This window comes from Polypterus senegalus, chromosome 9 (genome assembly GCF_016835505.1).
Source record: "Polypterus senegalus isolate Bchr_013 chromosome 9, ASM1683550v1, whole genome shotgun sequence".
NCBI lineage: Eukaryota > Metazoa > Chordata > Cladistia > Polypteriformes > Polypteridae > Polypterus > Polypterus senegalus.
In genome coordinates, this window is record NC_053162.1 from 26526186 (window position 1) to 26546218 (window position 20033).

The 20033-nt window shown below is 40.0% G+C and overlaps 1 protein-coding gene across 1 annotated transcript in view; it reads left to right on the forward strand.

The window, feature by feature from the left end:
- The first annotated feature begins 352 nt into the window (after positions 1-352).
- Positions 353-20033, forward strand: part of fam163ba (family with sequence similarity 163 member B, genome duplicate a) — a 135671-nt gene continuing 115990 nt past the window's right edge. The window contains exon 1 of the mRNA XM_039762752.1: positions 353-1277. The gene's annotated coding sequence lies outside the window, so the exon portion shown is untranslated. The remainder of the gene's footprint in view (positions 1278-20033) is intronic.

The following is a 20033-nucleotide window of genomic DNA, read 5'->3' on the forward strand; positions in this document are numbered from 1 at the left end:
TTTGAACTCTGGATCAGTAAGTGGGGTGACAAATCTCGTGCCAGTTTCCAGCCGCTGGAGTAAAATAAATGGATAGGAAAATGTGGTGAGATGACGAGTATGGCGCTAAAGGTTGAGGTTACAGCTGAGTGCAAACATCAGCTGGAATCTGTGTGTCTGTCTTACCACAGAGCGGAGAGTCGAGCACAAATACACCTGCGATGGGAGCTGAAGGAGATGCTCATCGGTCTTAACTGCGCTGCGATTTCTCACAAAGAGGAGGGGGCGGGGGCGGTGGGAGTTATTGGGGAGAGCGCGAGCAAGCGTGTGAGAGAGAGAGATGGGAGGGGCGGGGGGTTTGGAGGTGGGTGAGGGCCGTACTGTTATACGTTGTTCAAATTCCGAACAGCGCCTGTGTGGTTAATTGCATTATTCACGTAATGATTATCAGAGGCGCAGGAGAAATCTGCTTTTACACTGGAGAAAGGAAGAGAAAATGCATCTGGCGCGACGCTAACTTCATTAAGAAATAAACCTAATGGACTACAGATGCCGGCCACCGTTGAAAGCCGCTACACTGGAATCTAAGCATCGCAGGATACAATATATGGTCATCAAAATTAGCCACATAAAACAACAGAACAAAGAAACAAACCCGATGAAACCTTTGCGTTATTCACTTTAAACCAAGCAAGAAACAGCGGGCTTTGTTTTTCACTGTCCAGTGTATGGAGATTGTTCGAATTTGTTTTCCCTGTAAAGATTAATATAACTCGCAATTATTTAAAGATTGATCGTTTAAATTCAAACTTGAAAACTGGAATTTCCAAAATGGAAAAAGAGCGTCAGAGGGTTGGTGACGATCTCTAATTTGAAAATCTTATACATTTTTTTTAAGCATAAATGTATTTTTTTTAATAAGGAGTTGCAGAGCCAACCACTTTAACCGACTCTTCCATGGGTCTCAAACGAGCTGCGTCCTTTGAGCTAGGGGATCTGAACGTCGGTTTTTTTTATTTTTGATCCAATTGTCTCCATATACTGTCTGCAGATTCATTACGTAGCCCTGCACAAAATGCATGGGTACTGACACTGAAAAAGGAGATCCTCGGCATGTGATAATTTTACTTTACTTTTCCTTTTCCCTGCGATTTGTCACAAACTGAGTAAATCAGCGCCGGGTGCTGCTGTCATTTGGGGGAATCACGTGTTTGGGGTTCACCGATGCACAGTGCCGGACACTCCGAAAAAGAAGACCAAGACGGATGAGATCAGGAACAATTCAGATCTTTATTAAGGTAAGAAACGACATTTATTAAAGCTGGGCTAGACTGTTATGCCGTAGAGGTGAAGACGCTTGTCGTCGGAAGAACGAAACGGCGGATCATTGTGGAGCTGATGCGCCTGCTGAGATTGTGTCTTGTCTTTGTGCGACTCTTGTCCTTTTTCACCCTCCCCCTCGGAAAGAAAAAAAAACAGCTTTTTATGCACCATATTTCCTCATTCCCATTGGTCTTTAGTTAAAATGATTTTCACGCTGCATTAACTTGATTATTTAATCTCAAGGCATTTGGGAAAAGGCCAGTATTTCAATTGAACTATACGTCGTGTATTTGTACGTATAAGTTAATATGCTTGTATTCCAACTTATGTTGCGCTTTTCCAGTTTGGAATCATATGTGCATCCATATTTTAAACTAATGAATCTATCTATCTATCTATCTATCTATCTATCTATCTGTCTGTCTGTCTGTCTGTCTGTCTGTCTGTCTGTCTGTCTGTGTCATGTTTTATTATACATATATTTTTCCTTTTTTCTTTATATATTTCTTTACAGCACTTAACAGAGTTACGAAGTGCGCCTTTTGCCATATATACACACTGACGCCCACACATACAATTCAACACTGAAACATACAAACAAGTACACTTTACACATAATAAACCTTAATGAATCTTTAAATCTGTTTATACACGCACACATTCATTTCCATCTGTCCATCCATTTTTTAAAAAGCTCAATTAAACATAAAAATAGTTCATATAACGTAACATTCTCAATCTTGCCTAATCCAGTTTAAGGTCACAAAGCTGGAGCTTATCCTGGCAACATTAGATGTAAAGCAGGAGCCAGCCATGAACATGACACCAGTGCATTGCAGAGCACACAGGGTCAATATGGAATTTTCAATTAATTTACCTGAAATTCTAGAAAATATTTTGATTTCACCATTTTATATTGTCTTGCATTAAGATGTTGTATAAGTGCAAAAAGGTATAGTGAGCACAGCAAAATGCAACAACAAATTTGAATTAAGTAACCTTATATCTATTCATTTGGTCAATAAAATAAATTTAATTAAATTCTTCAAGATATTGTTTCTATTATGTTTTCTTTGAAAAAAATGTGAGGGCCTTTAACACATTTATTTTCCTAAATTGCACTTTTAATAGACTGTGATCTAAATGGCATGTTGGGGGTACTTAATGTACAAGACTGAAGAAAAGCGAAAGCTTCATGGACAGAAAACACAACAAAATACTGTAGATGGCTCAGCCTGAAGCAGTCACTTCCATAAACACTCTGAGCTGATCTTTTTGCATTTTCCTGACTGATAAAGTGTTAATGTGCACTCTCTGGTGGCAAATCTATCTCTATCTATCTATCTATCTATCTATCTATCTATCTATCTATCTATCTATCTATCTATCTATCAATTTTTTCTCATACATTTCTTTACAGTATGTGTAAAGTGTTAAGAAGCGTTCCTTTTACAACACACACACATTAACAGACGCCCACACATAATTGCTGTGTATTTATATAGTTCAACAGTAAACCATACATACAAGAACATCTTACGCATATTGAGCTGTAATAAATCTCTCCATTTATACACACATACAAATATATCCACCTGTCCATCGATCTAAAGCGTTCCATTTAAACTCAGTAGCACAAGCAACCCCAGATGAGAAGCCAGTTTTATGCATATGCTTATATATAAATATATTTATACAGTATATAATATGTTTATCTATGTACTGCATACACAGTAGTATATAGTACATATATACAGTATGTATATATATATATACTGTATATAATGTATAGTGACCATTCATGCACACACAATATATGCACATATATGTAGACAGTGTGTGTCAGTATGCATTACATGATACTCATCTACACCTTACTGACAGACAAAAAGTTAGAAGTTTGTTCCGCATTAAGTCTTCACCACACACACAGAAATACAAACACATACATGCATATTTTTTAAGCAATCTTAAACATTACTGAAGTATTAATCAAGTCACACCTAAAAAGATTAGAGAAGAAAATGAGAGTGTTGTAAATGTTAGAGTAGCAGATGCTTGTTTATTGGTGTGGTGGTTGGTCAATCAGGTATACTGTACATTTAGCTTATGTTTACGGCAAACGCTTTTAACGAAGGCGACTTAGAACATTTGCGATACAGTTGGTGACATTTAGGTGCACAGGCAGGTGAAGTGACTTGCTCCTGGTCACAGAGTAGCACTGGACCCATTACACCTCACTGCCTGCCTAAGCTGTGGCATGGATTGGAAAAAGCAGGGTTGCAAAAAAGAAGTGTGGATGGGATGAATGACAAATGGACGGATGAGTGTTACTTCACTGATGACTGGGGAATTTGGACTTCGACTTCTGTTTTTTTCTTGCTGGTCTTCAGGTTCATGTTTATATGAGATGACTCAGAAAGATTATACTGGTTATCATCAATTTAAAAAGACATTTGGATATGCTAGTACAATATATCGTGTTATTTGAATGTATCTTTATCTCTCAGAGCTTTGCATCCCAAAAATGACAATATTTTAAAGAATACACTTCTTTTGGGCTTCTACTTCACGCTGCTGGTGATGAAGCCTAAATCAAAAGGTCTGTTATGTTCCGATTTATATTTTGGCGTGGGCATGGGGATGACCTGAGAAATGGCAAATCTGTACTCAAATGTAGTTTATCAGACCAAAGTTAAGACTTTATCGGGTTTACTAAATTAAAAAAAAAAAATACCAAACTAAGCACACTTTCAGCATTTCTGTGTGATGAGACACTTTCCTGATTTTCTTCTATTTTTGTTAAAATAAATTCAATATTTGTTGTGTACTGCATTGTGCTGGTTGTGAGTGATTAAATGAAAAGTTCAGCATAAGTCAGCTGGAGGACAGCTGTGACCGGAAGTGGATGGACTTGAACCTTGACTTAATTGTGTGAGCAGATCATTTTTATGATGTTCCATGAGGAATACTCAATATACAGTATATTAATATATTCCAGGTATTGTTACATATGTCAAGGGAAAGAAAAGGACAGAAATGCATTAAATTAGAGTCACTATACCTTCAGATATTGCTGTTAATATCAGTGGCTTTCGAATACTATATCTTAACATTATTCATGATGCTTTAGAAAATACCTACAGTTGTAGTTAGAACTGTGTCCTTTCCACATTTAGAGCTTGTCATGTTAAAAAAACAGCAAGTGCACTGAGGCGAGAAAGATGTGCTTTTACAGTTTGTTAAATAAGGCTCATAATATTTAATGTGTGTGGCTATTAGAATTATCATAGGATTCTTTGAGTAAGATGAGACTTTTAGGTGAATAAACTGGAAAAGTTAACATTAGTTTTGATAGTGTGTATTTAAACAGGAGTTTAGCAGGCAGCTGCCCTTTTGGAGAGAAGGCAGCAAGTAACTGACTCATAGGGTGGAATGTTCTTCAAGAGAATGAGGGTGGTGGAATGCACACAAATAAATTGAGAAATACTTGAACGTATGCAAATCTAAAAGCAAAAGCTAAAAAAATGTTATTACTACTAAACTGCATTCTTTTAACCTTCAATAAACCAACCAGTGTGTATATGCTTGTAAGAGGATGTGAAACAGGAGCTTGGGAACCTTGTAGTCAACATGCTATTATATTTAACTTAACATAACTTCACTGACAAGTAAAAGGACCACCGTTAATAATGAGTTGTCCAGTTTTAGCAGATATAATTCTTGCATGGTCAGCTACCTAGGCATTCTGTAAAAGAAAGGATCATTGTCAGAGATATTACAAGAGGAATATACTGATGGACATTTTACATACTTTGCTGATTTGATTATTTCAAACTACCCATTTAAGTCGATTCATTTCATTTGTTTGATTGTTTGATGTTTGATTCATTTAGTTTAGGAGGGGTCTTCTCTGATCACATGAAAAATATATAACTTAATAAATCATACTATTCATTGACATACGTATATATTTATGAATATGAATATATATGTTAATGAATATTTTAGTTACATATTTAACATGATAACACTTCATATAACATTACCCTGTTTTAGTACTGTGGACGCCAGGGGTCGCTGTTGCCCCGTTGAACCCGTCAGACAGATGTCCCAGACACACGTGTGAAAACACCAAGAAGGTTTTCCTTGTAGATGTAGTGGCAAATTGTGTTAACTGACAATGGTTTTCTGAAGTATTCCTGAGCCCACGTGGTAATATCCTTTACAGAATGATGTTGGTTTTTAATGCAGTGCTGCCTGAGTGATCAAAGGTCACGGGCATCCAGTGTTGGCATTCGGCCTTGCAGCTTACGTGCAGAGATTTCTCCAGATTCTCTGAATCTTTTGATGATATTATGGACACTAGATGATGAAATCCCTAGATTCCTTGCAATTGAACGTTGAGAAACATTGTTGTTAAACTGCTGGACTATTTGCCCACGTAGTTGTTCACAAAGGGGTGAACCTTTCCCCATCCTTGCTTGTGGAAGACTGAGCCTTTTTGGGGATGCGCCTTTTATACCCTGACAAACACCTGTTTCCAATTAACCTGTTCACCTGTGGAATGTTCAAAACAGGTGTTTTTTGAACATTTCCCAACTTTCCCAGTCTTTTGCTGCCCCTGTCCCAGCTTTTTTCGAACATGTTGCAGGCATCAAATTCAAAATGAGTGAAGATTTGCAAAAAAACAATAAAGTTTATCAGTTTGAACATTAGATATCTTGTCTTTGTAGTGTACTCAATTGAATATAGGTTGAAAAGGATTTGCAAATCATCGTATTCTGTTTTTTTTACGTTTTACACAACGTCCGAACTTCATTGGAATTGGGGTTGTAGTACTGAGTTCAACCCACTTTTGCCTTCAGAACTTCCGTAATTCTTTGGAGCATAGATTCAACAAGGTGCTGGAAACATTCCACAGGGACTGTGGTCCATATTGATATGATAGTATCATGCAATTGCTGCAGATTTTTTGGGCTGCCCATCTTTGATGCAAATCTCCCGTTACACTGCATCTCAAAGGTGCTCTATTGGATTGAGATCTGGTGAATGTGGAGGCCATTTGAGTCCAATGAATTCATTCTCATGTTCAGGAAACCAGTTTGAGGTGATTTGACTTTTGTGACATGGTGCGTTATCCAGTAGTCATCAGAAGATGGGTACATTGCAGTCATAAGGAGATCAACATGGTCAGCAACAATACTCAGGTAGGTGGTGGCATTTAAACAATGCTTAGTTGGTACTAGAGGGACAAGGGGTGCCAAGGAAATATCCCCCACACCATTACACCAACACCACCAATACTGGTGATACAAGGCAGGATGAATCCATGGTTTCATGTTGTTAATGCTAAATTCTTACTCTACCATCTGAATGTCGCAGCAGAAATTGAGACAGCAGATCTGAAAACATTTTTCCTATCTTCTATTGTCCAATTTTGGTGAGACTTTGCAAATTGTAGCCTCAGTTGCTTGTTCTTGCTGACAGGAGTAGTACCCGGTGTTCTCTCCTGCTGTTGTAGCCCATCTTCTTCAAGGTTTGGCATGTTGTGTTTTCAGAGATGCTCTTCTGCATACCTCATTTGTAATGAGTGGTTATTTGACTTACAGTTGCCTCTATATCAGCTCGAACCTTTCTGGCCATTCTCCTCTGACCTCTGGCATCAACGAGGCATTTTCACTCAGAGATCTGCCACTCACTGGATATTTTCCCAATTCTCTGTCAACCCTAGAGACCCTTCTGATTCTTGGTTTGAACGTCAGCACATCAGCCTGACAATGTCTACTTTCGTAAATGCACTGTGTTGCTGCCGTGTGATTGGCTGATTCTATATTTACGTTTACAAGCAGTTGAACAGGAGTACCTAATAAAGTAACCAGTGAGTGCATATTCTGTTTAAAAGAATTTTAATAACACATTGTGCAAAACAAACATTGAACACTTTCTAATATGAATGTGTTGTTACTGTATTATACTTGTATGATCAGAAAGAGAATGATCAATGATAGACTTCTTGATTGCTGAGGATGAGTTACTTGTAACTAGAAAGAATCATGAATCAGAAGGATAGTACCTTCATGTGCACTACAAACATTAAATTAAAGAGGCTCATAGCGTCATGCATGTGCTTTAGCACTCCCATTGAGCTCTACTGAACTGATTTGTTCGTGCTCATGGTTCAGTTCCCATAATTCAATGAAAACAGTTGTTTATAAAGAATGTCCCATCACAAGTGGAGAAGAGAAAACACATATCACATGTGGCCTAAAAAGTCAAAGACTGTAGTAACCCAAAGTCAATTGACCATATGACCTGAAGCTTGCTGTGTGACTCTGATTTGAATCATCCAGGTCGTATGTGTTCCTCCATTGTATTATGTAACATTTGGATATAAGCCTGGTTTCTCTGCAAATAAAAATACATTTAGATTGAAATAAAGTTTGGATATTATCTCATTGTGGTCCTGTGGGATCAGGGTCCTGGTCCCTGTTTGAGTGTTTAGTGCCAGCGTTTCAAGTATAGCCAGTCGCAGATGGCATATCTGCTCAAACTCTTTCCAAAGGTAGTGAACAGGGAGCAGGGTGTCTTCTGGGATCTCGGCAGGAGCAGATCTCTTGGCCTTTGCTAATTTATTCAGAGGTTTGGCCCTTGCAGTGGGTGCAACTGAGAGCAAGGTGGATGATTCAGATGTTTAGTGCTGAATCCTTTACAGAGGTAGTCAGCCTTTATTAAGGGTTCCAGAGGTAAGCATTGCAGGGCGTACATATGGAACAACACTAATAACTTAGGCATTTCCAGGATTAACTTGCCCACCAAATTAAAAAAAAGAACCTTTGAAGGCTAAAGCTGCCCTTTGTGGTTACTGTGACAATAAAACAGTAAGTTTAAATTTTGTTTAAAGTTTCTGGAGATTTAATAATTAATCAGTTTTTCATATAACATAACCTGCTTAAGGGCGGCATGGTGGACCAGTGGGTTCGCTAACTGGGCCCTCCTCCCTACTTGGAGTTCGCATGTTCTCCCAGTGTCTGCGTAGGTTTTCTCCCACAGTCCAAAGACATGCAGGTTAGGTGCACTGGCGATTCTAAATTGTCCCTTGTGTGTGCTTGTGTGTTTGTGCCCTGTGGTGGGCTGGCGCCCTGCCCATGGTTTATTTCCTGCCTTGCGCCCTGCGTTGGCAGGGATTAGCTCCAGCAGACCCCCGTGACCCTCTAGTTAAGATATAGCGGGTTGGATAATGGATGGACGGATAACCTGCTTAATCTGATGAAAGGTCACAGAGCTGGAGCTTAGCTTGATGGAATTCGGAGCAAGGCTGGAGCCAGCCATGTGCAGTGCATTGCAGAGCCCACACACACACACAGGAACAATACAGAATCACTGATTAATTTAAATGATATTTGAGAAAATATTCCAATTTTATCATTTTGCACTACCATCTTGCATAAGATTGATAATGTTCAGTTAAGAGTGACCACAATAGAATGTAACCAGAAATCCTGAATAAGCAGCTTTACTTCGGGTCAGTTACTAATTTCTTTAGGCAATAAAACAAATTTCATTAATTTCAAAAAAATAATTTTCTGTTATATTTTCTTTCAAAACATGTTCAGGCTATTAACACATTTATTTTCCTTAATCGCCCATTTAACAGGCTGGGCACCATGATGGCATAGTGGTAATACTGTTGCCTCACAACAAGGAGACCAGCATTTCCATCTCGGATCCTCTCGGCATGAAATTTGCATGTTCTCCCCGTGCTCATAGGTTTCCTCCAGGTGCTACTGTGTCATCCAACAGTTCAAAAGACATGCAGGTTAGGTGGTTGACAATGCCAGATGTGTGTGTCACTCTGTCCAGGGATTGTTCTTGCCTTGTACTCAGTGCTTGTAAGGATAGACTCAAGCTTCCCTGAGACCCTTCTCTGGATAATTGGATTTAGAAAATGGATGGATGTGTGGATAGACAGTAATCTAAATGGTATGCTGGGGTATTTATTTTATAGAATGCCTTTAAGAGAAGTGAATGCTCCACAGAAGGAGAAGACAACAGTTTAGGCACCACAGAAGTGCACTTCTACAAAGACTCCTCTTATCTTTTTGCATTCTCCCTATTATGCCCATCAGTCTCCACATCACCTCAGCTGCAGTTCTTTATTCACAAAAAAGCAGGATGAGGCAGCAATAATACATGAATGATTATACATTGTGACCTGGAGATGCTGCCTCAAAGTCTTGTAGGCCTGGCCTTTGCAGCGACTGTGTTGAGTGTGTATGTTCTTGTGTTTTTTTTTTTGTTTTATCAGTTGCAGATTAGGCTAATTTGGTTTTTACCTATTATATGCAAAGTCATGAGTGGTTATCGGGGAAAATCCCATCCCATGCATACAATGTCCTACTTTTGTATCCTGTGCCAGACTCTTGTTTCTCTTTGTGTCTGCATTAGTTTTTCTCTCTTGAAGATGTTCAGCTTAGTTTAATTGACAGGCCCGAAATATCTTTGAGTGGATATGTGTGTGAGTGGGCACTGCAGACCTGCCTCCTGCCCTGTGCCCAGTGCCTCCAGGATAGACTGTAGCCTCCCAGGACATTGAATGTGATTAACCTGGCTTGAAATGTTATGTTATGCATTTTGATCAAAGATTTAGGCATTGATGCACTGTATTGCACTCATTTGTGGTGTACTGTATGTTTGTATGTGGCCTCTTCCATTTCATGCAGCTCACTTATTTATTTTTTTAGCAGTCAGCTTGTATATGTATGAGAAGGTATCTAACATATATATATAATATATATTCATTCATGCTCACAAAATATGCATAGATATTGTGTGCTGTTATGTATTAATAGACGTCCGGCTACAAGTCACCTGACAGACAGAAAGTTAGAAACATGAGCTTGTTTGGCATTAGGCCTTCATCACACAAACACACACACACGCACACACACCTACATATTTCTGAACAACACTTGAATGTTATTAAAGTACTTAAGCAAGGCACATGTGGAAAAAGTACAAAATAAGAATGGCATAAATGTGTTAGTAACTGATGAGTCTTTATTAGTCCGAGGTTTGTCATTTTGGTGTACATCAAGCACTGCATGGAATGAAAAGAAAGCAGAAGAGAAAAAGGACTTGTGGAGCGGGATGGAGGGCAACCGGTGGAATGAAAGACAAATGAATGGATGAATAAAAAATGGATGAATGAATGATAAATGAATGGATGAATAACAAATGGATGGAATGAATGACAAATGAATGGATGAATGACAAGAGGATGGGATGAATGGCAAGTAGATGGAATGAATGACAACTTAATGGATGAATGACAAATGGATGGGATGAATGACAAATGGACGAATAAATGATAAATGAATAGATGAATGACAAGTGGATTGGATGAATTACAAATGAATGGATGAATGACAAGTGGATGGGATGAATGGCAAGTAGATGGGCTGAATGACAAATTAACGGATGAATGACAAGTGGATGGGATGAATGGCAAGTGGATGAATCTATACTAATAAAAGGCAAAGCCCTCACTGACTGACTCACTGACTCACTGACTCACTCATCACTAATTCTCCAACTTCCCGTGTAGGTAGAAGGCTGAAATTTGGCAGGCTTATTCCTTACAGCTTACTTACGAAAGTTAAGCAGATTTCATTTCGAACTTCTATGCATAACGGTCATAATTGTATCTTACTTATGTACATATATACGTCCATAGCCTGCAGCTCGGTTGCCGTGTGAGGCGGAGTTGCATCCCCCATCAACACACCTCCCACGTAGTTGGCTGCCTGCCTATATTGCGTCCCTCATTTCCACACCTACCACGTAATTGACTGCCTGCCCATATAAGGCCGTCCGTCAGCAGCAATCCAAGCTGTGAGAAAACAGTAAAAAGGAGGCGTGTCAGATGTCGTGGTACATTTTCTGATGCAGCTAGATGGAAACAACTTTGTGACGCTGCCGCCAAATACTTGCAAAAAAATCCACAAGTTAATAGACACGCTGACGCTAAATAATCGCAGGCAAATCCACAAGTTCATAGAGACGCTGCCGCTAAATACTCACGGGCTAATCCACAAGTTCATAGAGAGTCTGTCGTTAAATACTTGCAGGCGATTCCACAAGTTCATAGACACGCTGCCTCTAAATATTTGCAGGCAAATCCACAAGTTAATACCGGGAAAGCCTGTTAAACATCTTAGATTCACAAGTAGCGATTTGGATAGTGAACTCTTCGAATGATGAAACCTGTTATCTTTACAATGGTTGACAAACACGGAATGTAACTTGAACACAACACATCCTTCAGATACAAACCTGATTGAAAGAAATAATGATAATCAAATCCTTGATGACAGCAACACTCATAACAGTGACAAAAATTTACATTGACAATCATGTTACGTTATTTTTAAAATGTTTCCTTTTCTTTTTCATAACTTCTTTAACACACTACTTCTCCGCTACGAAGTGCGGGTATTTTGCTAGTAAATGATAAGTGAATAGATGAATGGCAAATGAATGGATGAATGACAAGTGGGTTGGATGAATGACAAGTGGATGGATAAATGAAGAGATGAATGACAAATGAATGGGATGAAATACAAATGAATGTATGAATGACAAGTGGATGGATGAATGACAAATGAATGGATGAATGACAAGTGGATGAATAAATGATAAATGAATATATGAATGACAAGTGGATGGGATGAATAGCAAATGGATTGGATGAATTACAAATGGATGGATGAATGACAAATAAATGGATGAATGGCATGTAGATGGACAAATGCTGTCAAGTTGATGACTGGGAAATTTGGAATTGAACATCTGTGGGGTTTGTTTGGGTGGTCTTCAGCTTCACGTTTATATGAGATGGCTCTAATTCAACACTGACCAGCTGAATGAAGTTCCAGAAAGGCTGGTTGGGATCTTTAAGGTCTGCTTGAGTTTGAATGTGTAAACTTAGTTAATGCCCATCTCTTCTTGTTTACCACCGGGAGTGTGGGGTTATGGAGGTGTGATTATACTGATTAATCACCAATTATAAGTGATATTTAGAAATGTTGGTACACATTGCTATTTGAATGTGTCTGGATATTGTAAAATCTTTTCCTCATGCAGTCAAATCTTAGCATACTTGAAGGACAGTATTTGTATGGAGTTTACTTTCTTCTACATCAAGCTGCTGGAGATCATACCAAAGGTCGACATGTTCAGATTTATATTTTGCCTTGAGTGTATAAGCGGCCTGAGAAATGGCCAGTCTGTACTCAAATGCTGCCAATGTTAAGACTTTACTGGATTTCCTAATTTTCTAGTAAAATACCAACAGCACACTTTCGGGAGTTCTGTGTGACAAGCCTGTAGCCCGATTTCCTTCTATTTTTGTTAAAATAAACTCCTTATTTTTTGCATACTGTACTGTGCTGGCTGAGAGTCATGAAATGAAAACTTCAGGATGAGTCAGCTGGAGGACAACTGTGGCCAGAAGTGGACGGGCTTGAACTTCGACTTAACTGTGGCAGACGATTGTTTCTTTTTTATGACACTCTGTGGAGAATTCTCAATGTACAGTAAATGAATATTATTTTAGGTATTTTCCTCTCCTGTTACTATGCATGTCCAGGCAAAGAAGAGGGCATAAACGCATTAAATTAGCATCATTCTCCTTCCAAATATAGCTATTAAAATGAATGGCCTTCAAAGGTTAAATCTTGCATTATTAATGATGCTTTAAAAAGTAGGAAAAGATGTAGTAAGAACTGTTCTCTTTCCACTTTTAGAAGTGCCAGAGGTGAGGATAAGAGTCGTGTTTATTAGTCCTTGCCATGTTGCTCTGGGCAAACATCTTCTCGGTCTGTATATTCACTCGCTTTGGAACATTCACATTTTCTCATCATTTCAGCTTCTTAGTTTAAGATAGCATGGAGGACTGGTGCTACGATTTAAAGAGAGGCAGGAGATGCTTCAAAAGTGTTTAGAGGCAGATTTCATAAAATGAATCACACAGTTCAAGAAAATGGAAACATCATCAGTAAGGAAAGGCCAGAGCAAAGATCAGGTAAAAATGGAGCAAACGAGGACACAGTTGGGATCAGGAAGCAAGTCATGGCACAAGCTGGGGAAAAACACAGTATAAGATGCAGGGAATTAGGGTTCAAGTCAGTTGGTTTCTTCTGGAGAATCAATGCACAATGGAGGAAGGGATTCCAACCAAATAGCATGTGCTAGATGAGCAATAGATCTGATTGTAATTAATAAAAGTGGCCCCACACTGGGTGGGCAGCTCCATCCTGGTGACAGTACCAGCAAACATTGTACAGTGAAGCTAGCGGGTGGTCCCTATGCACATTTTGTTTAGTTTTGTTAGTGTGCTGTGGAGAAGACGTACCATATTCAGCATATCAAACGGTGTATAATCCTAAAATTGGAGGAGCATCAGACACTGAGGAGGCTACAAAAAAAATTCAGAAAAACTTGGACAAGCTTCAAAATTGGGAGAACACTTGGAAAATGCAGTTTAATGTATAAAAGTACAAAGAGCAACACGTGTGCAAGAGGAACGTCAATTATAAATACAAGATGGGAGACACTGTCCTAAAGAACACAGCCTCTGAAAACGAATGAAGGGTTTACGTTCACATAGCATTTTTATCATCTAAGCAATGTGCAGATGTAATTTAAAGGCAAATGAGATCGGTAACTTGGCCGGGAACAGACTGGCATAAGTATGTGTCACACACGTGTGCATGGGAGACAGTTAAAGGGCCTGAATAATGGTAGTTCCATGCCAGACCAGGGGGTGACGAGGTACATTGACTTTCTCTCTCAATCCTCTGCAGACCATCCAAGGGAAATGCTGCACGGCTCCAGTGCCAATGATAATGTCACTTCCGTTTTTTTTCTGGCCCAAATGATGACATCACTTCCAGCTCCAGTGCCAAAGATAATGTCACTTCCTATCCCGATGATGTCACTTTTGGGCTCGGCCTTTAAAGCTGGCATCTTTACACCTCTCAAACAGTTCTGTTTTGGACTTGAACCTGAACACAACTCATCTTAAACAAACCCATTCTGCAGCCTGGACATAATATACGGGTGGCTGCCCCAAACTTTTTTGATGTCTCCTGTCTATTCTTGTGATGTATGATAAAAGATGGGGCACTAGCCGGGTCATCCCAATAAATCAAAAAATAAATTACAAAGTAAAAACAATAAGGGGGATCTTGTGGCTTGGGATTCGAATGCTCTGTCCTTCTCCTTCACCAGTCAATTTCTGACCCACAGCTCCCTGGTTGCCTGGTTTTTATAGTGCTGGAAGGGGCGGAGTCTTCTCCATGGCATAGGGTGAAGCTACACATCTTCCTTTGGCGTCTCCTCGATGCTCCTGGTGAAGGAGATGATGCTGTTAGTGTCAGCACCCCTCTCGTCCCAGGGCAGAACTGTTTACCTTACCAGAACAAGGAAGGTGGGCCCAGGTACACATATGTGTCAGATGTTAGGTCATATAATAAAAACAGTTGGATATAAATCAAGGGATATTATTCTCAGACTGCATAATGAGACCACATCTGGTGTATTGTCTGCAATTTTGGTCATTACACTACAAGAAAGACACAACAGCACTTGAAGCAGTGCAGAGGAGAGCAACTAAGTGGGCATCCCATGGCTTAAGGAAATGCTGTCCCATGACAGTTGCCAAGAGCTAAACCAGAGGAGACTGCATGGGGACCTCACCCAGGTACTTCAGTACCTCAAAGACATTGATAAAGTAGACCCAGCAGAGCTGTTTGTACTTAATGGTGACTCATATCTTCGAGGACACCAGTGAACTCCTCTCTTATAGCATCTGAGATGGCTGACAGTAGGTTTGCGTGAACTGGAATTTCTGATTGATTTACAGTTAAAGAATTCTCAGCGATCTATTTACGACCACAAGTTTGTTTAATGTTTTTTTTTTTATTTTAGCATCTGAGCTTGGTTTGCCTGCTTTTGAATTTCCCGTTTCAAATACACTTCATCTCTTGATCCTTTGTGTCGGTCCTTTTTGTAGGAGGGAAGTTTAGGATTTAAACGCAGGTGGGCTTACATGCAGTGTGAACTGCTTTCTTTTCCAGGCATTCAAAGTACAGATATTTTTTCCCACTCTTTGGAAGAACAGTAAGCAATAAGGGTAAAACGTATGCTAATATGAATTTGAACTTATTCTTGTTATTTACTTATTTTCTGTTGTTCAGATTATCACTTATTAGTATCCATCCATCCACTATCCAACACACTATATCCTAATTACAGGGTCAAGGGGGTCTGCTGGTGCCAATCCCAGCCAACACAGGGAACAAGGCAGGAAGCAAACCCCGGGAATGGTGCCAGCCTACCAAATGGCGCACACACACGCACTCTCACACACCAAGCACACACTAGGGATAATTTAGAATCGCCAATGCACCTAACCTGCATGTCTTTAGACTGTGGGAGGAAACCAGAGTACCTGGAGGAACCCCACGCAGACACGGGTTGAACATGCAAACTCCAAGCTAACTGTGAGGCAGAAGCGCTACCCACTGCGCCACTGTGCCACCCTACTTATTAGTATTGTTTTGGAATTTGCATGTTTACTTTTTTTTTTTTTAGATCATTCTGCACCTATTCTGACAGTTTTTGCCATCTGTATTTCCAGTTGTTTCTGTAGCCACATTGTGTTCTCACTGCTTTGAAGGTCACAGTCAAGTGCCTGCAACATGACACGTGAAATTGTCACAAACCAGTTATTTAAGATGGACGTACAAAGCAAGGAGGCTACTAGATAAACTTTAAATTCAGTGGTCAAAAGAGCTGTTTTTTATTTATTTTACACCCCACCTTTTGGTGCCCCGTCCAGGGTTTGTTCCTGCCTTGTGCCCAATGCCACCTGGGGTAGGCTCCAGCACCACCCTGTTTGAGACTAAGCAAGCTGGACAATGAGTGACCTGTCTGACCCCACCTTTTGAAATAGCTTTTTGATTCACATTATTGGGATCTTTCTGACGTTTTACTAGTTTCTTGATCACGTGTTTTTCCTGCCCTTTGGTTTTCGTTTTCATGTCCTGATCTTTTCTTTTTCCAAGTACAGCTTGACTGTCAGTATTTTCTTATCACATACTGCGGATTCAGAAAGTATTCAGACCTCTTCATGTTGAAAGGATATCAACACTAAATAATCCATAATGACAAAGTGAAGACATGCTTTCAGAAAGGTCTGCAAATGTATTAAAAAAAATCAAAATCTAAAATCTCTCATTTATGTGAGTAGTCAGAAACTTTGATGTGCCACTCCTTTTTTGTTAGGGGCATCCATGTTTGCTTTAATTCTTCTTGAGATGTGTCTAGGACTTGATTGGGGTCCATCTGTAGCAAACTGGACATCATTTAGAAAGGTTCACATACCTGTGTATAGAAGGACCATAAGTCAAATGTCAGGACAATAAGAATGTGTAAAGTCCAAAGAACTCTCTGTAGACTTCTGTGATCAAATTCTGGTGAGGCATAGACAAGGGCAAGAGGATACAACCATTTGTAAAGCTTTGAGTGTCCCCATGAGTAGAATGGCTTCAATAATTGTAAAATGGAAGAAGTTTGGAACCACCAGCAGGACTCTTTATAGCGTTGGCCATCTGGCCGAACTGAGTAACCAGGCAAGAAAGTCCTTTGTCAGGGTGGAGACCAAGAATCCAATGTTTACTCTTACAGAGCTTCAGACGTCCTCTGCTGAGATGGGGGAACCAGCTGAAAGGATGACCATCTCAGCAGTACTCCATCAATCAGGTGCTTACAGTAGGGTGGCTGGACAGAAACCACTTTGAGTTAAAGGCATGTGACAGTTTAAAGGAACCTGGAACCGTGAAGAAGATTTTCTGTGGCAAGAACAGGGAGACTGGTCAGAATTTAGGGATGGGTGAATGCAGTCAAATACAGAGGGGTTCCTGAAGAAAATCTGCTCCAGAGTTCATGTGACCTCAGACTAGGGTGACAGCTCACCTTCAGCATGACAATGACCCGGAGCGTACAATCAAGGCAACACTCGAGTGGCTTTGGGTCAAGTGTCTGAGTGTCCTTGAGTGGCCCAGTCAATTTCCTGACTTAAACCCCATAGAACATCTGTAGGAAGACGTTAAGATGGCAGATTACAGACACTTAACATCCAGTCTAATGGAGCTTCAGAGCATCTGCCAGGAATAATGAGATTAACTGGCCAAATCCAGGTGTGCAAAGCTTGTAGGGACTTACCTAAGAAGACTCAAAGCTGTAACTGCTGCCAAAAGAACTTCTACAAATTACTGAATTAAGGGTTCTGAATACTTGAGAGGTTTCACTTTTACATTTTAAATAAATCTGCAAGACTTTCTGAAAACATATTTTTACTTCGTCATTATGGATTATTACGTTTAGATTATTGGAAATTGTATTCAATTAAAATTAAATCGCAAAGCAGCAAAGCATGCAGAAACTAAAGGGGTCAGAATACTTTCTGAAACTTTTATACAGCCATCCATCATCTAACCCACATTTCCAGTTTAGGGTCACAGGGTACAGGTTCCATTTCCTGGCAGCTATGGGTGCAAGACAATTACCAGCCCAGGATATAGAGCCCATATTTATTGTCAGTTGCTTTTATCCTTATCCGCTGACATAGTATGCATAGATACTGGAATAGACAGAGGAATTATTCAGTCACTAAACCACCGTCCACTCACCTATCCCATAAGCCTAAACCACAAGGCCACAAACTGTATAGAAGCAGATGTGTTAAAGAGGAAGTGTGCTATTTAGAGTCATTGCTAAGCAACATATGATGCTCAAAACAGAAGCGCCACAGGCGGGCACCATGGTCCTGAGTTAATCCGTCACTCACAACTGCATCTTCCTCAGAGATATACCACTTTCTTGACAAAAATAAATGATCAGCTGAAATTTGAAGAGAAGCAATAAAGTATGATGGTGTAAAGTGTCAGAAAAATAGAGACATGCCATAACATAACTCTGTCAGGAGCAACTCGCAAGAACAGGACCCTTTTGAAATTTGTGATTGGTAAGGAAGAAGACTAATTCAGTGAGGAGCTGACGGGCAGACATGACTTAACTAGTGACTGACTGAGCATTGGACTACAGCCCTCCAAGACCGGGGGGGCACCCATTCCTGCTCTAAATGCTCACATAACCTGACCACTGAACAGGAGAAAGGGAAGGAAATTTCAGTGACCTCTCCGTGCTCCTGCTTTTTCTTTTCATTAAATTCTGCCGTTGTGTGCCTGGTACTGATTAATGTGTTATTTTACTCTTCATTAGTAGATGCCGGTTGAAGAGCTGACAGTGATGTAGTGCTCCAAATTAACACAGAGCATCACTACCCACTCTCAAATTATTGGCTTTCTGTTCAGGTTATCCCCTGTGAAACACCATAATGTCTTGTGCAAGCTACTTGGCATCTCCACGAATATTTCCTGTGGGAGATTTCTGCTTCTGCGGCTTTAAACAGAATGTTGCTGTGGCGTCACAGGTCTGGAGTTCAGGGTTCAAATCTTCATTAATTGTACCTTCTGCTTTTGGTTATGTTGATTTTTCTTCCAGGTCTTCCAATCATCTTCCCACATTGAAGGCGCTCTTATTTAATGAAAAATTGATTGTGGCTTTGCTATCAAAGAAGTATAACTCAGTTGTATTTTGTTCAGAACTCTTCACTTGTAATGATCAATTTTGTAACCTTGTCCTGTTGCACCCCAGACTGATGTTTACTCGATTATGTTGACCTCTTTTGTTACTTTGGATAAAAGTGCCTGCATCAGAATACACGTAAATATACACTCACCGATCAAATTCTTAGGACCACTTGTACTAATGCTGGGCAGGGTCTCCTTTTGCCTCAATTTTTTATGTTCATGGATTCCTCAAGATGTTGGAAACATTCCTTTAAGATTCTGGTCCATGTTGACATGATTGCTTCCTACAATTTCTGCAAATTTATCAGCTGCACATTCATGCTATGGATCCTCCATTTTACCACATCCCAAAGGTGTTCTACTGGATTCAGATCTATTAACTGGGAAGGCCATTGATGAACTCATTGTCATCTTTATGAAACCAGTCTGAGATGACTTTTGCTTTGTGACCTAGTGCATTAACATGCTGGGTAAATAGTGAGCATAAAAGGATGGACATGGTCAGCACCAATACTCAGATAAGTCGTGGCATTCAAGTGATGAATGATTGGTATTAACAGGCCCAAAAGTGTGCAAAGAAAACATTCCCTACACCACCACCACCACACAGGCAGGTTGTGTGCATGGATTCATGATGTTGGTGCCAATTTCTGACCCTACCATCTGTGTGCCTCAGCAGAAATCGAGATTCACAGACCAAGCAACATTTTCCAAGTCTTCATCTGTCCAGTTTTGGTAAGTCTGTGCCCACTACAGTCTCGGTTTTATGTTCTTGGCTGACCGGAGTAGAACATGATGTGGTCTTGTACTGTGGTAGGCCATCCGTCTTAAGTTTCAGCGCATTGTTCATTCTGAGGTGCTGCTTTGCTCACCGCAGTTATAAAGAGTGGTAATCTGAGTTACTGTAGCCTTTCTGTCAGCTCAAACCAGTCTGGCCATTTTCCTCTGTCCTCACTCATCAACAAGGCTTTTCAGTCCACATAACTGCCACTCACTTGAGGTTTTGTGTTT